Genomic DNA, 23,241 nt, shown 5'->3' with positions numbered 1-23,241 from the left:
CCCAAGCACCCAAATCAAAAGACCAGAAGAGACACACCTAGAGCAGCTACTCAAAGAACTAAAGATGAACAATGAGACCCTAGTACGGGATATGAAGGAAATCAAGAAGACCCTAGAAGAGCATAAAGAAGACATTGCAAGACTAAATAAAAAAATGGATGATCTTATGGAAATTAAAGAAACTGTTGACCAAATTAAAAAGATTCTGGACACTCATAGTACAAGACTAGAGGAAGTTGAACAACGAATCAGTGACCTGGAAGATGACAGAATGGAAAATGAAAGCATAAAAGAAAGAAAGGGGAAAAAAATTGAAAAACTCGAAATGGACCTCAGGGATATGATAGATAATATGAAACGTCCAAATATAAGACTCATTGGTGTCCCAGAAGGGGAAGAAAAGGGTAAAGGTCTAGGAAGAGTATTCAAAGAAATTGTTGGGGAAAACTTCCCAAATCTTCTAAACAACATAAATACACAAATCATAAATGCTCAGCGAACTCCAAATAGAATAAATCCAAAAAAACCCACTCCGAGACATATACTGATCACACTGTCAAACATAGAAGAGAAGGAGCAAGTTCTGAAAGCAGCAAGAGAAAAGCAATTCACCACATACAAAGGAAACAGCATAAGACTAAGTAGTGACTACTCAGCAGCCACCATGGAGGCGAGAAGGCAATGGCACGATATATTTAAAATTCTGAGAGAGAGGAATTTCCAGCCAAGAATACTTTATCCAGCAAAGCTCTCCTTCAAATTTGAGGGAGAGCTTAAATTTTTCACAGACAAAGAAATGCTGAGAGAATTTGCTAACAAGAGACCTGCCCTACTGGAGATACTAAAGGGAGCCCTACAGACAGAGAAACAAAGACAGGACAGAGAGACTTGGAGAAAGGTTCAGTACTAAAGACATTCGGTATGGGTACAATAAAGGATATTAATAGAGAGAGGGAAAAATATGGCAAACATAATCCAAAGGATAAGATGGCCGATTCAAGAAATGCCTTCACGGTTTTAACGTTGAATGTAAATGGATTAAACTCCCCAATTAAAAGATATAGATTCGAAGAATGGATCAAAAAAAATGAACCATCAATATGTTGCATACAAGAGACTCATCTTAGACACAGGGACACAAAGAAATTGAAAGTGAAAGGATGGAAAAAAATATTTCATGCAAGCTACAGCCAAAAGAAAGCAGGTGTAGCAATATTAATCTCAGATAAAATAGACTTCAAATGCAGGGATGTTTTGAGAGACAAAGAAGGCCACTACATACTAATAAAAGGGGCAATTCAGCAAGAAGAAATAACAATCGTAAATGTCTATGCACCCAATCAAGGTGCCACAAAATACATGAGAGAAACATTGGCAAAACTAAAGGAAGCAATTGATGTTTCCACAATAATTGTGGGAGACTTCAACACATCACTCTCTCCTATAGATAGATCAACCAGACAGAAGACCAATAAGGAAATTGAAAACCTAAACAATCTGATAAATGAATTAGATTTAACAGACATCTACAGGACATTACATCCCAAATCACCAGGATACACATACTTTTCTAGTGCTCACGGAACTTTCTCCAGAATAGATCATATGCTGGGACATAAAACAAGCCTCAATAAATTTAAAAAGATTGAAATTATTCAAAGCACATTCTCTGACCACAATGGAATACAATTAGAAGTCAATAACCATCAGAGACTTAGAAAATTCACAAATACCTGGAGGTTAAACAACACACTCCTAAACAATCAGTGGGTTAAAGAAGAAATAGCAAGAGAAATTGCTAAATATATAGAGACGAATGAAAATGAGAACACAACATACCAAAACCTATGGGATGCAGCAAAAGCAGTGCTAAGGGGGAAATTTATAGCACTAAACGCATATATTAAAAAGGAAGAAAGAGCCAAAATCAAAGAACTAATGGATCAACTGAAGAAGCAAGAAAATGAACAGCAAACCAATCCTAAACCAAGTAGAAGAAAAGAAATAACAAGGATTAAAGCAGAAATAAATGACATAGAGAACAAAAAAACAATAGAAAGGATAAATATCACCAAAAGTTGGTTCTTTGAGAAGATCAACAAGATTGACAAGCCCCTAGCTAGACTGACAAAATCAAAAAGAGAGAAGACCCATATAAACAAAATAATGAATGAAAAAGGTGACATAACTGCAGATCCTGAAGAAATTAAAAAAATTATAAGAGGATATTATGAACAACTGTATGGCAACAAACTGGATAATGTAGAAGAAATGGACAATTTCCTGGAAACATATGAACAACCTAGACTGACCAGAGAAGAAATAGAAGACCTCAACCAACCCATCACAAGCAAAGAGATCCAATCAGTCATCAAAAATCTTCCCACAAATAAATGCCCAGGGCCAGATGGCTTCACAGGGGAATTCTACCAAACTTTCCAGAAAGAACTGACACCAATCTTACTCAAACTCTTTCAAAACATTGAAAAAAATGGAACACTACCTAACTCATTTTATGAAGCTAACATCAATCTAATACCAAAACCAGGCAAAGATGCTACAAAAAAGGAAAACTACCGGCCAATCTCCCTAATGAATATAGATGCAAAAATCCTCAACAAAATACTTGCAAATCGAATCCAAAGACACATTAAAAAAATCATACACCATGACCAAGTGGGGTTCATTCCAGGCATGCAAGGATGGTTCAACATCAGAAAAACAATCAATGTATTACAACACATTAAAAACTCGAAAGGGAAAAATCAATTGATCATCTCAATAGATGCTGAAAAAGCATTTGACAAAATCCAACATCCCTTTTTGATAAAAACACTTCAAAAGGTAGGAATTGAAGGAAACTTCCTCAACATGATAAAGAGCATATATGAAAAACCCACAGCCAGCATAGTACTCAATGGTGAGAGACTGAAAGCCTTCCCTCTAAGATCAGGAACAAGACAAGGATGCCCGCTGTCACCACTGTTATTCAACATTGTGCTGGAAGTGCTAGCCAGGGCAATCCGGCAAGACAAAGAAATAAAAGGCATCCAAATTGGAAAAGAAGAAGTAAAACTGTCATTGTTTGCAGATGATATGATCTTATATCTAGAAAACCCTGAGAAATCAACGATACACCTACTAGAGCTAATAAACAAATTTAGCAAAGTAGCGGGATACAAGATTAATGCACATAAGTCAGTAATGTTTCTATATGCTAGAAATGAACAAACTGAAGAGACACTCAAGAAAAAGATACCATTTTCAATAGCAACTAAAAAAATCAAGTACCTAGGAATCAACTTAACCAAAGATGTAAAAGACCTATACAAAGAAAACTACATAACTCTACTAAAAGAAATAGAAGGGGACCTTAAAAGATGGAAAAATATTCCATGTTCATGGATAGGAAGGCTAAATGTCATTAAGATGTCAATTCTACCCAAACTCATCTACAGATTCAATGCAATCCCAATCAAAATTCCAACAACCTACTTTGCAGACTTGGAAAAGCTAGTTATCAAATTTATTTGGAAAGGGAAGATGCCTCGAATTGCTAAAGACACTCTAAAAAAGAAAAACGAAGTGGGAGGACTTACACTCCCTGACTTTGAAGCTTATTATAAAGCCACAGTTGCCAAGACAGCATGGTACTGGCACAAAGATAGACATATAGATCAATGGAATCGAATTGAGAATTCAGAGATAGACCCTCAGATCTATGGCCGACTGATCTTTGATAAGGCCCCCAAAGTCACCGAACTGAGCCATAATGGTCTTTTCAACAAATGGGGCTGGGAGAGTTGGATATCCATATCCAAAAGAATGAAAGAGGACCCCTACCTCACCCCCTACACAAAAATTAACTCAAAATGGACCAAAGAACTCAATATAAAAGAAAGTACCATAAAACTCCTAGAAGATAATGTAGGAAAACATCTTCAAGACCTTGTATTAGGAGGCCACTTCCTAGACTTTACACCCAAAGCACAAGCAACAAAAGAGAAAATAGATAAATGGGAACTCCTCAAGCTTAGAAGTTTCTGCACCTCAAAGGAATTTCTCAAAAAGGTAAAGAGGCAACCAACTCAATGGGAAAAAATTTTTGGAAACCATGTATCTGACAAAAGACTGATATCTTGCATATACAAAGAAATCCTACAACTCAATGACAATAGTACAGACAGCCCAATTATAAAATGGGCAAAAGATATGAAAAGACAGTTCTCTGAAGAGGAAATACAAATGACCAAAAAACACATGAAAAAATGTTCAGCTTCACTAGCTATTAGAGAGATGCAAATTAAGACCACAATGAGATACCATCTAACACCGGTTAGAATGGCTGCCATTAAACAAACAGGAAACTACAAATGCTGGAGGGGATGTGGAGAAATTGGAACTCTTATTCATTGTTGGTGGGACTGTATAATGGTTCAGCCACTCTGGAAGTCAGTCTGGCAGTTCCTTAGAAAACTAGATATAGAGCTACCATTCGATCCAGCGATTGCACTCCTCGGTATATACCCGGAAGATCGGAAAGCAGTGACACGAACAGATATCTGCACGCCAATGTTCATAGCAGCATTATTCACAATTGCCAAGAGATGGAAACAACCCAAATGTCCTTCAACAGATGAGTGGATAAATAAAATGTGGTATATACACACGATGGAATACTACGCGGCAGTAAGAAGGAACGATCTGGTGAAACATATGACAACATGGATGAACCTTGAGGACATAATGCTGAGCGAAATAAGCCAGGCACAAAAAGAGAAATATTATATGCTACCACTAATGTGAACTTTGAAAAATGTAAAACAAATGGTTTATAATGTAGAATGTAGGGGAACTAGCAGTAGAGAGCAATTAAGGAAGGGGGAACAATAATCCAGGAAGAACAGATAAGCTATTTAACGTTCTGGGGATGCCCAGAAATGACTATGGTCTGTTAATTTCTGATGGTTGTAGTAGGAACAAGTTCACTGAAATGTTGCTATATTATGTAACTTTCTTGGGGTAAAGTAGGAACATGTTGGAAGTTAAGCAGTTATCTTAGGTTAGTTGTCTTTTTCTTACTCCCTTGCTATGGTCTCTTTGAAATGCTCTTTTATTGTATGTTTGTTTTCTTTTTAACTTTTTTTTTCATACAGGTGATTTGAAAAAAGAAGGGAAAGTTAAAAAAAAAAAAAAAAAAAAAAAGAAAAAAGACAAACAAGGGAAAAAAAAAAAAAAAAAAAAAAAGAGGTAGTGCCCCCTTGAGGAGCCTGTGGAGAATGCAGGGGTATTCGCCTACCCCAGCTCCATGGTTGCTAACATGACCACAGACATAGGGGACTGGTGGTTTGATGGGTTGAGCCCTCTACCATAAGTTTTGCCCTTGGGAGGACGGTTGCTGCAGGGGAGAGGCTAGGCCTCCCTGTATTTGTGCCTAAGAGTCTCCTCCTGAATGCCTCTTTGTTGCTCAGATGTGGCCCTCTCTCTCTGGCTAAGCCAACTTGAAAGGTGAAATCACTGCCCTCCCCCCTACGTGGGATCAGACACCCAGGGAAGTGAATCTCCCTGGCAACGTGGAATATGACTCCCAGGGAGGAATGTAGACCTGGCACCGTGGGACGGAGAACATCTTCTTGACCAAAAGGGGGATGTGAAAGGAAATGAAATAAGCTTCAGTGGCAGAGAGATTCCAAAAGGAGCCGAGAGGTCACTCTGGTGGGCACTCTTATGCACACTTTAGACAACCCTTTTTAGGTTCTAAAGAATTGGGGTAGCTGGTGGTGGATACCTGAAACTATCAAACTACAACCCAGAACCCATGAATCTCGAAGACAGTTGTATAAAAATGTAGCTTATGAGGGGTGACAATGGGATTGGGAAAGCCATAAGGACCAAACACCACTTTGTCTAGTTTATGGATGGATGTGTAGAAAAGTAGGGGAAGGAAACAAACAGACAAAGGTACCCAGTGTTCTTTTTTACTTCAATTGCTCTTTTTCACTCTAATTATTATTCTTGTTATTTTTGTGTGTGTGCTAATGAAGGTGTCAGGGATTGATTTAGGTGATGAATGTACAACTATGTAATGGTACTGTAAACAATCGAAAGTACAATTTGTTTTGTATGACTGCGTGGTATGTGAATATATCTCAATAAAATGATGATTAAAAAAAAAAAAATTTAAAAAAAAAAAAAAAAATGAATGGAAAGTGTAAAAAAGCAGACTCCGAAGACTTTCTTTAAAAAATCATGAATTTTAATAAAAAGATTCTGTAACATCTATCTTGGCTGCTCATAGGCTTCTTAGTCTGCTTTCTGTTTCTTGGCTATGTTCCAGACACACACAAGACATATACATAGCTGAGTTCTAGAAAGATAAGCCATTATTGTACCACCTCACTCCCTCACCCTCCATCATTTATCCTCCACCAACTATATTAGAAATATCAGTGTCATCTTTGATTTATTTCCATTTGAAATAGGAAGTTTGGGCGAGAAACATGTACTTAAAAAGAGTTTTGTGCTACTGGAAAATGAGGAATGGAAAATAGCATTAAAAATATGAGATTAACTAGGTAGGAAAAACTGTCCTGAGGCAGGATGTCAAATATTAGGAACCATGATGGACAAGTGATTTTAATTTCAAAATCAAACTAACTATAGTTTATATTATCATAAACAATCAGTTATTAGAAAAATAAATGTTCTGTAATTAGTAACAGGACACTTCAAAAATACTCTAGGTAATGACAGTAAAACATTTTAGTGGTAAGAGCTCATAAGTTTTAATCCTATTTTAGCCACTATGAACAGGTTGTACAATTTTTTCTGGACCTGACTTCTTTCTCCATAAGATAAAGTTGTTATAGTAGGGGACTTATAAGGTCTTTCTTAAATTCTGTATGAGTCATCTCATGTTTTTTGAAGGTTTGGCATTCTCTTTGCTTTTATTCTCAAATTAACCAAAGCAAATAAATGCAACATAACTTTTACATTAAAATATCCATTAACCCAAATGGCTTCAAGAGGGCTTTAAGCCCATATTATACTTCCCGAGAGTCTTCTATGCAATTGGAAAACTCAGGGAAGGAAGGTCTGATTCCAGATTCTAAAACCCATGGAATTATTATCAGATTTCCTGAAGCCAAAGAACTCTGTATACAAATAACATTTAACTGTTCACGGACACAGCAAGAGGTGTTGGGCAGCTACAAAAAAAAAAAAAAAAAAAAAATCCATTAACCCAAAATATGAAATAATTTTCATAGAATAGGGAGGGAAAATAAAGTGTTAAAATAATTCTGAAGCATGTTAAAAAACAATACTAACGGTTAAATATTTCAAATGAAAACCTTTCCAAGATATGTCACATGGTTTAATAGTATGAGATCCCTGGAAAACCGCCAGGAAAAATATTTCAATGCATGTATTCACACGTGTTAAATAAAGAGGCCTTTAACTAGAAAACTCCTAAATTTTGTTTGTTTTGGTTCTTTTAAAAAAATCTCCTTTTTTATGTTATATATGATAAATACATGCTATTCCTGAAATTGTTTTGTTCCCTAGCTCTAATAAATTCTCTTCTTCCTCCCTATTAGTTTTCTCAGTTAAATACTCAGCCAAACATAAACACTGCTATGTATGCCTGGGTGCAATGGCTAGGCTTATACAAGCAAGCGCTTCCTGAATACAGAAGACAGGGAACTGCTGTCTGCCTCATTGGAGCCTGGGATGTTTCTGTTTACAAATCCTGGAGCCAGGCCGGAGCCACTTCTGGAGGCATGCTGTCTGCTTCCTTGCTACACTCGGCCTTTGTCTGGGTCTGTGTCAAAGAAAGAACAACATTGTTGCATGTGCAGTATGCAGCAAAGGGAAATTTAACTATAACATACTAGTGGTTATGTGGGTTCCTTAATCTTTTACAACTCTGTAGAAAGGCAAATTAGGGTGTGTGTGTGTGTGTGTGTGTGTGTGTGTGTGTGTGTGTGTGTGTGTGTGTTTCAAAGCAATGTGCTTTTCATAAGGGCAAATTAGGGTATGTGTGTGTGTGTGTGTTTTTCAAAGCAATGTGCTTTTCATAAGACCAGAGAAAACCATTAGAAGTCAAATCAATGTGATCAGAGTTAATGTTAGTGAAGTAATTCAGATTGCTAAAATATTGTTTCTGTGACTATAAGATACTGTGTCTCAACGTATTGAACAAACATTTTTACAAGGAATAAACAATGTTGATTTATTTTGATTAATATATTTGGAATAGCAAACTATTAAATAAACCAGATTTATATTTAATGTTCTATAAATAATTCTTCAAATTGATGTTTCATAGTGAATGAACAAGACTTTTAAAATTTAACTTGCCTTGTTAATCATTCTGAACATATGTAGCTTGTAAGAAACAATCAAATCCAATGAACAACAACAAAAAAAAAACAAAAACAATCTGTACTTTGCTGAATCAAGATATTTTATGGCTGAATTATACAAGGAATAACTGAACTAAATATAGGCATAAACAGTAAAAATTGAGGGAAGAAGGAAAGAGAAACAGTTTGAAATAAACAAGGGGAAAAAGGATAGATACGAAAAACAAGACAGTCAATGCCTATCCTATTTTTTAACTTTATAAGAATTTTTATTTTAATTTCTTTAAAATGTAGTTAAAACAGCTGTTTTGTGATTAGAAGAGACAGCTCTTCAGCATTTACTAATTTATTAATTTATTCTCTAATAAAAGAAACTAAATGCTGAAGTTCTATTAGAGAATAAATCAAAGCTAACAAAGTGAATTATAATTCATTGGAATAAAATCATTAAATAGGAAATGTAAAACTAGTATTTAAGTAAATAACTTAAGAATTAGAGTAAACAGAAGAGCAGTAACATTAATTTGAAGACTAAGCTACATTTTGGTTTTTATTCTATTCAAGTATAAAGAAAACACCATTAAAATGTTCTCAAAATATTTTTGGTATAATTCTACTAGGTTTTAATGGCCTCTAACCTATTCAAATTTTATCTTTTAATTTTATATGTAGATTTTTTTTTAAAGAAGTTTGTTACTCCATCCAACAACCTTTGAAAATAGTTATTTAATACTTCTTAGAAGGCATCGATTGAATAGCATAGAAAGCACCTAGTTCAGTGAGAAAAGGCAATCTGAGCCTAAATTAACATTAGGAAAACAAAAATCTAATCACTGCAATATTAATTATTTAAAAGAAAACAAAAACAAATAAAAAATCCTCCCAATAGAGAATCAAAGCAAAGATAGTGCTGGGTCACTCAGAGATCTCATACTGATTTTCCTAACTGGTCTATAAATGGTACTTTGAAATCCAGAATTCATATTAAAGATCTTTGTTCTCAGAAAATGAAAATGAAATAATTTGACTATAAAAGTGAAATACCTTCCAACCATTTACTGATAGACAACTAAAATATGAATTGCATTGTGCAGGTAACTTTGAAAGATATGGGAAGGAAAACTGACTTCCCCCAATACTAGCCCCCACCACCACCGTTTGATGTTCTTCTAATTATGACTAATTCATGTTCACTCTTATAAGGAAAGCAAGAGAGATGTAGAAGGAAAAATTATCTTTTCTAAAATTAAATTTGTTTTCTCCTTTTTTCCCTTGCTCTTGCTTTCCCATGTTACATGATTATTTTCCTTTTCCTAAACCAATTTTTATTACAAAATGATTTACATGTTTATGTGAATGATTACATTTGTTACAAAAAGCGTTTTACAACATAAATGTACAGTTTAGAAAATTATTATGAAGCAAATTCTCATGTAACCACCATCCAGACCAAGAAATAACACTTCTAATACTCCAAAAGCCTCCTACTTTCTCCTTTTTGGTCCTAACAGCCTCCCTCTGCCTTAGAGATAGCCACTATCCTGACATGTGTGATAATCATTTCCTTGCTTTTCTTAATAGTTTTACCACCTCTGCATGCTTAGCTTTACCTGTTTTTTTGAATTTTAAATAAATGGATTTTTTGTGGCTTGCTTCTCTTATTCAGTAATAAGCTTTGAAAATTTATCCATGTTGTTGTGTGTGGCTGAAATTCACTCAGGTTGCTTTTCTATATACCAAATGCAGTTGGTTTTCTTTTGTAATGAGTGGAGGACTTATTACAATGACAATTAGAAGATCACTGTAGGTGACCCCTATTAAGTGTCACAGAAACAATCCACAAATCTATATATTTGGTTTTCCAGTAATATTTAGTACTTTTAATGTATCTAATTTTGTTGGCAAGAAAAATATTACACAAAGCAGATGAATGAATAGGTTGCACATCCTTTTGCTGTTTCTAATGTTTTGGCCAGCAACAAAGAAGGCCTGGGTTAATAAAAAATGCACAGGAGTAGGAACAGAGCGGACAGAAAACTCTGGGGATTGGGAGGATGCAAGAAAATAGTCCTTCAGAATAAACTGGACAGGGTTTTATGAAATTAACATTGCCCAGAAAACCATCCTTAATCCATTAAAATCCATAATTCATCATTTCCACAGTTCTGAGATTGCTCCCTCATCCCCTATTCCCAAAGCATCGATTGTAATTTATTTGACAATTTTTTAAAAAGGACCTTTTAAAAATGCATATCTGATCTACCAAGAAAGGGTATTAAAAGGAATAGTGCCTTCTTTAGATCATGATTGGTCTGATTATTCTCACCGAAACTGTCCATAAATATTTGCTCAGTTCTTTTAAACAATACTCCTTAGATAATGAGGGTAGGGAGGAAAAGATTCAGGATACTTATGGCATTAATGAGGCCATGGGGGCTTAGAACAATTGTTGCTGATACTTTATCCTTCTCCAACACAGATACTTCTTTTTCCCATATCCTCTCTGGTCTTCTTTTTCACAATTCTGACACCACCACCCCCCCTCCATTTTTTAACCTTTCCTTCTCATTTATGTTCCCTTCTCCCTGTATATATCCCTGTCCCCAAATCTGGGGCACCCACATGTCCTGCTTAGCGGCACTGGAGATATTCAGGCTAATATAGGATGTTCTATTTTTAATCCAACTCTAAATTAGTTTTAAAACAAACAAACAAACATGACAGACAACTTAGTTATCTTATGATCTCTGGGCTATTCAAAGTTGGATAAAAGCAACTTAAGTTACAAAAAAAAAAAAAAAAAAAACAACACCAAAAACTCTTAGTATTATATATTAAATGAAATTGCAAACCAGATTAATCTTTTTAAATGAGTGCAGCAGATCCAGTCCTTTAACCTAAAAGGACAAAAATCATCAACAAAAAAAACTGTCCAAAACAAAAAGAAAAATTATTAATCCTTACAATAACTGACAGGCTATATTAAACAATGTAGAAAAATGCATAACTAAAACACACAGTAAAAGTTAGCAGAACAAGAAATATTTTTGATTTATACAATTTGTGGGTATATTTTGGATGTCTGTCATTATATCCAACAGTTTGCCTTTTAAAAGGAGTGAGGAATAATTTATAACATATATAAAAAGAGAACATCGGCCTTTAAGTTTAGGAGGTAACTCTTTTCGCTTCCTAAAACATGCTCACCTCCCTGTAATAGAAATATACCTACATGGTTGCCACTGCCTTGTGGTTAATGGAGTATACCTCTCAACCCCTCAACTTTCAACCTGGCCACCTGGCTTGCTCAGGCCAATGGGAAGTTGGCAAATATGAAGTGAGCAGATACCTGAAATATGCTTGAGTAGCTGGGCTTCTGCTCCTTAAGACCAGGTAATGCACTATGAGAACTTGCCCTGAAAAATGCTGCCCCTTGATCCTGGGTCCCAGACAGAGAAGACCTAAACTGAACCTGCCTGGAGCAGAGCACAGACTAGATCAACCAACTCCATCTGATGTACAGATCTGTGATGAGAATATATGATACTTATTGTTAAAGCCACTGAGTTTAGGGGTGGCTTACTGAAAAGTGTTACTAGCAACAGCTGACAAATACATGAGTATATCCACTACTGCCCATGTAACAACCTGTACAGATATGTGCTAATATATTCAACTTTCAGTTATCTAAAAACTAGACCTTGAGGAGTACTTAAGGATTATTTAGTTCTGCCCATGTTTTCCTCAAAGCTGTAGGCAGGTTAACATTCAAACAAAGGAATTTGTAAGTATTGCATACAACCCTACTTTCTAGAGAATAAAATATTTAACGTAGGAACAGCTAATCGTATTTATTTGAAACATAATACTTGAGCACCTGCATAAGATATGTAATACTCCTCAAAGATCAACATTTATTTACCTTTTGTGAAGTATATATATAAATGTAAAACACAATTTTAAAATCTATACCTATCTTTAGAAGAGTCCAACAGTCTATTACTATTGTACAGCCCCACAGTACACAAAATGGACTAAGAGGACGATGGTTACCACCTTTTTCAAAATCTGATTTTTTATTTTTAAAATATCAAGGATATATACACATACATAAAGAGCAGAACTCAGTAACACAATTCCCAGTATTTATAAAATGTTTTGTAGATACTATTAGCATTTATTTTGAAGTATTGTAATTATTAGCATACCTTCTGCCCAATCTACCTGAATCCCTCCCCCACATAACCTCCCCCAACAGGCAGGAGTTCACTGGTAGGAACTGTTGGGGACGATTAAGGTAGCATGTATAAAATCCACCTTCAGCGATGCCGGAGATATGCAACATGACAGCTAGGGCTGATGCAACAGCGGCTTAAGTTGCCCTCAGCCTTCTACGGAAGTGATAGCCGTTGGCGCCTAAGATTCGCGCCTAGAGTGCTAGCTTTACTACCTGCCTTCTACCCCAGCAACAGTAGCCACCAATCCTGTGCTAGCCTTACATCTGCCATCTGCTCTAGCAACAGCAGCAGCCAATCCTAGACCGCCACCCGCCTTTGCAGCCACCAATCCTAGGCCGCCACCCGTTCGTACTAGCCACTCCCTCTACCTTAGAGTATATATACCCTGCCTCTTCAATAAAGTTTTGCAGCTTGATCAGAAACCTGTCTTGCTGTCATTCCTCGTGTCTCTTGTCCCATACCATTCCTCCCTCGCAGGAGCTGGAGCCTTCCGTTGAACGTCCCGCCGGCCGGGACAAGGAACAAAAAAAAAAAAGACTGGGAAACAAAATCTCATTCATCTCTTTACCTCCAACATTTGCACAGTGACTTACATAAATAGTATGTATTCAATACTTGCTTATTGCATGAATGAATGAATGGTAAGAAGAACTGATGACAAGACAATACTGGAAATACACTAGACTAGAATTGTGGAAGGACAGTATCAGTTAACTCACTGGTCTGGAAGACTGACCAGATGGTCACAACCCACCAGTCAGGAATACTATTTTAGGGCTTAATAAGCTATCTTACATTTACTTATTTATTCTTACAGTCATGCAACAATTACATCTTCTACTTGCAGTCTAGGAAAATGATTATGGTGACTTACATTACAGTGATAAAAGTAGAAATGGAAAGTGAGGGATCACTTCAAGACAAAAAACATGCACACATGTTAATCAGAATATCCCTAATTTGGAAACAAATTTCATGGTTCCAGAATAATCAATCGTTTATAAAACTTAAGAGAAATCATATTTTTTATCTATTATAATGGAAATAAAAACATCAATTTCTTTTCTTTCACTTCAAAACACTGACCTTTTATCAGCACCTTTGGCACTGAAAATCCCTGAGATCTAATTTTTTAAAGGTTAAACAAGTCAATTTTTATCAGTAAAATATACCAGCAGACAAAAATCTTCCAAAATATGGAATGGAGGGATTCAGGGCAAATAAAAAATAGAGGTCCTCAGTAGCGAAATGATTGCAAACTACTGTTTTAAATGTAGTAAATTTCTATTGAAAAAATGACAAAGACATCTTTAAAAATGAGTACAGAAAACTCTATTTGATGGTAGCAAAAACTTACAGACAGAAAAAAATACTCCATAAATTCCTCACACAGAAAGCCTGAATTAATGAATTAAACATCAGACTTTTAATCTCTGTGCCAACGTTAACAGAAATTGAAATTAAAGAATGTCATTTCTTTTCTCCATCTTAAAATACTTCAAAATAAGCCAATAAAACTTTCTTTCTTAACATATAACCATTCCAAGTGTTACCTTCTCATAATACTAGATGTATAGATCTCGTTGAGGAAGCCACTCTCACTAAGCTTGGTCTAACCACGTCATTCTCTTTATCAATCATTAATTAATTCAACAACAATTGAACATCTTGGAAATGCAGGGGAATGAGTAGAAAATATAGGGATATGTAAAGGAATAGGGTGAGGATCTGTGGATATATCCTCAGTTTGAAAGGTAAGCAAATTGATTGGCAAGAGTCTGAGAACAAGCAGAGAGAATTAGTTAAGACTTTACAGGACTTAGTAAATGATTGAGGTAATAAATGGAAAGTCAACAGCCAATGAATGTTCCAATAATATATATACTAGGGTGACTGCATCCCTGATAATACCACTTTTTCTTGGCTACTTTAATAAATGCCAAAGTAGACCTGAGAATGCAGATGGAGCTGGAGATGAAACAGTAAAAGCTGACAAAGAGTACCTGGAAAGTATTTCTCTCACTCTTATCCTCCCCCATTTCTTACATGTGAATATTAACTCCAAAGCCTCCAGTTTTCTCCTCCCACAAACATTTCCAGTTACTAATAAAATTTGCAAAGAAACAAACCATTGAACAAAAATATAAAACAAAACAAAAACAAAAAACTTGTGCCCTTTGTACCATTTTGAATTTTGCAAAAATGTTCCGTTTCATACCATAAACCAAGAGGATTACACTGATAAAGTAATTATAGCTGCTAAAAGAAATACAGGATCACACTTTTCTTTCAAGCATAAGAATATGTCTTTCAAGGTCTTAGCTCTATTATGTGCAACTGAAGTTTAAACATCATTTTTACCTTTTTGAATAGGTAATACATTGACATGAATATCTCAAAGTCTTCTTACACCCCTAAACCCCAAAAACTCATATTCCCCCATCCAAACACATTCATATATATACAAGGAAATACTGTTTGTAGTTTCTTGCACATTCTTCCAGAATTTCTTTATGCATGTAGAAGCATATTTTAATATATGGTCATACCCCCACCCCCTTTTTGCATGGGAACAGTATTTAACAATATATCTTAGAGATCTTTCTATAAATAGTCCAAAGAAAATTTTTATATTCTTTTTTGTAAGCTGTATACTATTCTATTGTACTGATCTACAACATTTTTTTAACCTGTCCTCTATTGAAACACATTTTGTAATTTCCACTCTTTCGCTACAACAATGCTGCAATGAATAATCTTGCTTACATGATTTCATAAATATGTACATAAGTCTGTACGATAAGTTCTCAGAAATGGAATTACTGGGTTTGGAATTACATATTCTAACTCCAAAAGACCAAAATGATTTTTAAAAATTGATACAGTTCCAACATCTTCTGGGTGCATATTCTGGATTTTCCCCTCATTTAAATGGATTAAGGAATAGAAATTATAATTAACATTTTCAACTATTTGTTACTCATAAAATACAAAAGTGAACCAAAACCATCACAACATCATGTGCATTATCAACCAGACTTCTGGGATGTCTCTGTGGTTATCTGAAATATCCATTCCACCCAGTCTGTAATCATGTGGACTATGATCCTGTGACATCACCAAACAATTTTAACACTCTAGTTAACCACACCATCACCATGCACTGTGACATACCTAATCATTTCTTATTTATTGCTATGGAATGATTTTAAAAATGGGTAATCATTTTAAAAAAACCATTTAAAAACAACACGACTGTTTGAATGCTTGAGTGTTTAGACTCTCAAATAATTGGGCAGGTGAGTTTATTGCTGACAGGGCGACACAGGAATGAGACACGGACACAAAGCTAAGAATTAAGGGAGCAGGGGGCCCACTTGCATCTCGTGCTAAGTGGATGACAATGCAGCCTTGCTCCAGCTATTTATTTCAGAAGATCAGGTGTAGATGCTAAAGGTGCTCAGGTCGGGGAGAGCCCACCAGATACTTATGTTTACATCAGGTGCATACATAGGTTTAAGACAATGGTAGTCACAAGACACACATCTTTACAGGGCGGGCCTGCATGGCATTCTATGCAGGCCTGCGGCTCAGCGTTCTAAGCCACCACCCCAGATATGCCTCAGGCAACATGGAAGACTCAGTTCCCCACATGAGTTAACTCAGGCTATGCTACTCTACTCTACTATATTATATACCATGTAGAATAGCTTAAGAGAGTTGATGGCCTAGCCTTAGAAAATGTTATATACACAAAATTTCTTGAGAAATGTTGCTCAGGTATTTTGAAGCTGTCAAAGAATTTTTTGACGCTCTCATGTTGTTGCCCCTAAGAGTTAATGTCTATGCTGGGACACAAGCATAAGGGTAAAGAAGCGGGGTAATGGGAAAAAGGGAAGTCTATGACAATATCCTTACGATGTTTGTATATGTGTTTATTGTGAAGACCTATCACTAGAACCCAGGGACTAGAGACACTAAAATGTACCCAAAAGAAGTCACCAGGAAGCAGGTAGCAAAAGAAGATTGGGGAGACGAAGGACAGTGGCACAGCTGCATTGTGATCGTTTCTTGGGAAAATAAATACTGAGAGAGATTTTAGATCAGAGTAGAAACACCCTTTACCATTCCTTCTTTTCCCTGGTCCATTTAATACCTCTCTGTGAACCCCATTCTCCCATAAAATTATATTATCCAGCTGAGAAAAAATGTGATAGATAAGGTAGACTGCACCTTAACATCCATTCTGCCTTTGTTCTAGTGTGCCTTCTTGAAATGTAGAGACTAAAAAGCAAAAAAACTACATTTCCTAGACTCTTGCAATTAGGATTCCAGATCTGATGTAGCTTTTGCCAAATGAACAGCAGTTACAAAAGGTTTGGAAGGCAGAAATGAGATGGAACCATACCTCTGCTATTTCTAATAAAAAACATGGCTGTGGAAACTGAATTTTTCTGGGGCTTTGTATTAGTTCTCTGTGGCTGCTGTGAGAAACTTGGTGGCTTAAAACAACAGAAATTTATTCTCTCACAGTTCTGGAGGCCAGAAGACTGAAATCAGTTTCCCTGATCTAAAATCAAGGTGTCAGCAGGGCTGTGTTCCCTTAGAGGCTCTAGGGGAGAATTGATTCCTTGCCTCTTCCAGTTTCTAGTGAGTGCCAGCATTCCTTGACTTTTGGCTGCATCATTAGAATCTCTGCCTCTGTGATCACATTGCCTTTTTAATAAGCAAACATTTATATGACCACTGCGTCACACTATGCACTGATCCACACTGTGCCAGTTTGAATGTATTATGTCCCCCAAATGCCATTATCTTTGATGCAATCTTGTGTGGGCAAACGTATTAGTGTTGATTAGGTTGTAATTCTTTGAGTGTTTCCATGGAGATGCGACCCACCTAACTGTAGGTGATAACTGTGACTAGATAATTTCCATGGAGGTGTGGCCCAGTCCATTTAGCGTGGGCCTTGATTAATTCACTAGAGCACCATATAAACTAAGACAGAAGGAGCGAGCTTACTACAGCCAAGAGGGACACTTTGAAGAATGCACAGGAGCTGAGAGAGGAGCTGCAACTTACAGAGACATTTTGAAGATGGCCACTGAAAGCAGAGTTTTGCTGATGCTTTGGAGATACTTGCCCAGAGTTTGCCCCAAAAAGCTGCAGCCTAGAGAGGAACGTCCTGGGAGGAAGTCATTTTGAAACTAGAACTCCGGAGCCGACACCAACCATGTGCCTTCCCAGCTAACAGAGGTTTTCCAAACGCCATTGGCCGTCCTCCAATGAAGCTACCCAATTGTTGATGTGCTACCTTGGACACTTATGGCCTTAAGACTGTAACTTTAACCAAATAAACCCCCTTTTATAAAAGCCAATCCATTCCTGGTATTTTGCATAATGGCAGCTTTAGCAAACTGGAACACACACATTTAAGAAAATAGGTGTGAGTTCTATTCTTTCACTCAAGTGACAATTTTATGTGGTGTGATTCTCTCTTATAATAAAATGTGTTTGCAAAATCTTAAAGCTCTATGCAGATGTATCTACACCAATAACCCTTCAAAATACACTTACTTCATACATTTATTTTTTAGTGTGTATATTTCACCACCTTTTTGTATGCCTCAATTTTTTCACCTATAAAGTGAAAGAGTTGAACTAGAACCCTGAACTAGAACTCTGCCATCTCCAGCATTGCAAAATTCTTTGTGCAACTAAACTATCATATAAAATATTTCTATTTGCTATTCTCCAAAATAAGAGCATTAATGAAGTATTGAATCAAAACAGAACATTAACAAAGGAAGATTAATAGAGGACAATGTAAAAGATCATATTGTTGAGTTAGGAGTTCCCATATCAAATCCAAAATTATTTCATATAAATGATCTACACATTATGTATATTTGTCTTGACTAAAGACAATAACCTACTCCAAAGAATAATTAGGGTTAAGTATGACAAAAAAAGTATGACGTGTATCCTGAAAACTTCCATACTTTTGACAGAAATTAAAGAAGAAAAATAAATGGAAAAACATCCCATGTTCATGGATTGGAAGACATACTGTTTATAAGGCAATGCTCCCCAAATTGATCAAAAGATTCAATGCAACCCTACCAAAATCTCAGCTGCCTCTTTTGTGGAAATCGGCAAGTTGACCCTAAAATTCATTTGGAAATGAAAGGCATCCAGAATAGTCAAAACAATCTTGAAAAAGAAGAATAAAGTTGGAGAACTCACATTTCTCAATTTCAAAACTTACCAAAATATGACAGTAGTCAAGATGATGTGGCACTGGCCCAAGCACAGACATACTGATAAATGGAACAGAATTGAGAGTTCAGAAATAAATCCTTATGTTCATGAGGGTAATTTTCAACCAGGGTGCCAACACAATTCAATGGGGAAAAAAATAGTCTTTTTAACAAATGGTGTTGGGAAACTGGATATACACCCACAAAAGAATGATGTTGGACCTCTACCTCACATCACACACAAAAATTAACTGAAAATGTATCACAGACTCAAATGTAAGAGCTCAAACTATAATACTCATAGAAGAATCCATAACAGTAAATCTTCATGACTATAGACTAGGCCACTGCTTCTTAGATATGACACCAAAAGCACAAACAACAAAAGAGAAAGCAGATAAACTGGACCGCCTCAAAATTTAAGCCTTTATCTTTCAAAGAACACCATCAAGAAAGTAAAGTGAAAATCCATAAAATAGGAGAAAACAGTTGCCAATCATGTATCTGACAAGAGATGTGTATCTAGGATATATAAAGGACTCTTATAGCTCAGCAATAAGAAGACAAATACCCAGTTTTAAAAGGGCCAAAGGATTTGAATTAACATCTCTCAAGAGAAGACATACACTGTCCAATAAGTACATGAAAAGATGTTCAAAATCATTAGTCATTAGAGAAATTCAAAACAAATTCATAGTGACATACCACTTCACAACCACTAGGATGGCTATAATCAAAAAGACAATAACAAGTGCAGACAAGGATGTGAAAAACTGGAATCCTTAAACACTGCTGGTGAGAATGTAATATGGAACAGTCACTTTGGAAAATAATATAACCATTCCCCAAAAGTTAAGTACAGAGTTATCATATGGTCCAGCAATTCTACTCCTAAGTATACGACCAAGAGGACTGAAAGCATATGTCCACGTGAAAACTTATACACAAATGTTCATAGAAGCATTATCCGTAACAGCCACAAATTAGAAACAACCCAAATGTACACCTACTGAAGAATGGACAAACAAAATTTGGATATCCATACAATGGAATTTTATTTGGCCATAAAAAGGAATGAAGTACTGATACATGCTGTTAACATCGAAGAACTTGAAAACATTATGCTAAGTGAAATAAGCCAGATACAAAATGTCACATATTGTATGTTTCCATTTACATGAAACTCCAGATTAGGCAAATTCACACAGACAGAAAGTAGATTGGTGGTGCTATGGCCTGGGGAGACAGATGGCAAGGAAGAATGGCTACTAATGGATTTGGGGTGATTTTCTGGGGTGATGAAAATGTTCTGGAATTAGACAGTGGTGTTTGCAAAATTATATGAATATATTTTAAAATACTGAATTGTACACATTAAAAGGGTGAATGTTACTATATGTGAACCATAACTGAAAAAAAAAAACTTATTTTTTAAAAAAAGACAGCATCAGATGTTTTAGCACTAAAATAAAACTGCAAGTCAAAGTAATAAACAAAAAAAGAAAGAAAAAATCCACTATTTTTTAAATATAAGAATGGCAGCCAATAAATGAGAAGGAATGACACAATTAGAAAATCACCAATTTTACAACTCAATATAATTACTGATTCAACAAGGATTATCAATGCATGCTAAAACTGTTAGGTAAAAAGGTTGTTGAAGAACAATATTATGTGCAGGGTGCCAAAGTATCTATCCACAGATTACTTGCCAATTGCAAAGGAAAACCTTCCCAATGGAAAGATTTGACAGTTGCCACTTTAACTGATATTATGTGGCTCACTGATGTGATACAATATGACATATGCAACATTACCCAAGAGATATTCTTGCCAAAAATGTAACTCAACCAAAATCAGTTCTCTAGATCTAACTTTCAATTTAGGACTCTCAAGGGATTAAGAACATCATACGAAAACAATTTGGCAAACCCAAAATATAAGGAAAACAGGTCTAGACTCTCTAAAAGCCAATGTCATGGATTATAAAATGATAAGGGAGGAAGAACCTGTACTAGATTAAAAGAAACTAGAGAGATATAATAATCAAATCCAATGTGTGAACCTTGATTGGATCCTGGTTTGAAAAAACAGCAATAAAAGGCATTATGGGGAATTGTGAGTTTAGATCATATATTAGCCGGTTTTATGGAATTATTGTCAATTTTCTGGATTTTAGAAACGTATATATCTTGAATTTCTAAGAGATGCATGTCATATTTGCAGCTTGCTTTTAAATATACCAACAATAAAAACAGAACGATTTATTTGTATATATATATGTATATATGTGTGTGTGTAGATATATATATATTTAGAGAGAGAAGCAAATTTGCAAAATGTTAATAATTGTTGAATCCCCATGGATATATAAGAATATATTAATTGTAATATTCTTAAAACTTTTTCTCTATATTCAGAGATTTACAAATGAAAAAGAAGGAATAAAAAATGAAGGAATTGCGGTCACTAGTATCAAATAGAGAAAGGTAAAAAAAAAAAAAAAATGAAAGTGAAAAGAAGATAACAATTGAAAAGTGTGGGGAAAGAATAAAATCTGCCAAAAGTTAAAACAGTGCTGCTTTTTATTGCCCACTCTCATCTCAAACATTGTATTTATGGGTCTTTATGTATAAACATAAATATTTAACTACATATATATATGTATTAGTTAGCTATTGCTATAAATTACTCCAAAATTTAATGGCATCACACAACATACATTTATTATTTCACAATTATGTGGGTCAGGAATCCAGGCACTGCTTAGCTGGGTGCACTGCTTTGAGATCTCTCAAAAGACAGCAATCAAGGTGTAAGCCACTACCATAGCCATCTAAAGGTTCAACTGAGGCAGTATTGGCTTCCTAGATTACTTAGTGGTTATTGGTAGGTGTATCAGTTAGGGTTCTCTAGGGAAACAGAACCAACAGAAGATATCTGTAAATATGAGATTTCATAAAAGTATCTCACACAACTGTGGGGATGCACAAGTAAAAATTCTGTAGGGCAGGATTCACACATCCAAACTTTATAGGGCAGAATGCACAAGTCCAAATTCTGTAAGGCAGACAGCAAGCTCACAACACTGATGAAGGTCTTCGATGAACTCCCCAGGAGAGGCTGGCTGGCTGAAGTGGAAGTGAAAGTTCTCTCTCTTCTCCCTTAAAAGTCTTCAACTGATTAGATTAAATCCAGCTGATGGAATTCTCTCATTGCGGAACACATACCCTTCATTGATGTAATCAGCCACAGATGCAGTCAACTGACTGATGCTTTAATAAACCAGCTTTCTGGTTTATTAACTAGCCACAAATGTCCTTGCAATAACGGTTAGGCCAGTGCTTCCTTGACTAGACACCTGGGCACCATCTCCTGGCCAAGCTGACATATGAACCTAACCATCACAGTAGGATTCAGTTGTTTGCAGGTTGTTAGAATGAGAGCCTCAATTCCTCCCCTGCTGTTGGCTGAGCAAATAAGCAAGAGGAACTAGAGACAGTGTACTAGCAACATGGAAGACACAGTCTTTTTTAACCCAACCAGGGAAGTGATACTCTATCACTTTTGCCATATTCTATTCTTAGAAGCAATTCACTATATCCAACTCACACTCAGAGGGAGAGGTTTACAAAAGGGTGGGAATACCAGGAGCCATGTAAGAACCTGTTTACCACCATATATATATATATATATATAAATAAATATATATAGATATAAAAAACCTGAAACTCAGAGCTAGAGCTCAGAAGCTATGAATGTCAGTATTACCTCATACAGCAAATGTTCAAAAAGCTGAAAAAGAGTTCAGACTTCAATTAGAGATATGAATGAAGCAGATCTGGTCAGGCCAAAGGTTAAAGGATGTTATTCACTGTGTTTCAAAACTTCAACTTCTGTGTGAAACAAAGCACACTAAATAATTTAATTTGTATGGTCAGTTCATTCAAACACCATAATTACATGGAATTTTAATTAGGAAGTGAGATCTGGTAGGTTTGTACAGGTTAGTGTGAAATTCCAATACATCCCAAAGTAATTTGGGCAGAGAATAAAAAAATATTTGCAGGACACCCTTGAGAAACTGGGGGAAAAAATGTGGAAATGTTGGACTTCCCCACCTAGGTTATTACTGATTATCTCGCAAATATTGAGGACTGACAATTTAGTAGGCTAAGCCCTGGATCTTGGGGCTTGCCCTTATTAAATCTGTTACTGCAAAGGAGAGGTTAAGCCTACTTGGGGTTGTACCTAAGAGTCCCCCCAAGAGAACCTCTTTGAGATGTGGACCCTTCTCTCTCTTCACCCATCCGGCAGGTGAACTCATTGCCCTCCCCACTATGTGGGACGTGACTCCCAGGGGTGTAAATATTCCTG

The 23,241-nt window shown here is 35.9% G+C and overlaps 1 protein-coding gene across 2 annotated transcripts in view; it reads right to left on the bottom strand.

The window, feature by feature from the left end:
• Window positions 1–23,241, bottom strand: part of BMPR2 (bone morphogenetic protein receptor type 2) — a 265,898-nt gene that overhangs the window by 97,095 nt on the left and 145,562 nt on the right. The gene's annotated exons all lie outside the window — the stretch shown is intronic.

The sequence above is a fragment of the Choloepus didactylus genome, chromosome 9 (genome assembly GCF_015220235.1).
Source record: "Choloepus didactylus isolate mChoDid1 chromosome 9, mChoDid1.pri, whole genome shotgun sequence".
Classification (NCBI taxonomy): domain Eukaryota; kingdom Metazoa; phylum Chordata; class Mammalia; order Pilosa; family Megalonychidae; genus Choloepus; species Choloepus didactylus.
This window is presented reverse-complemented; position numbering and strand designations above follow the sequence as displayed.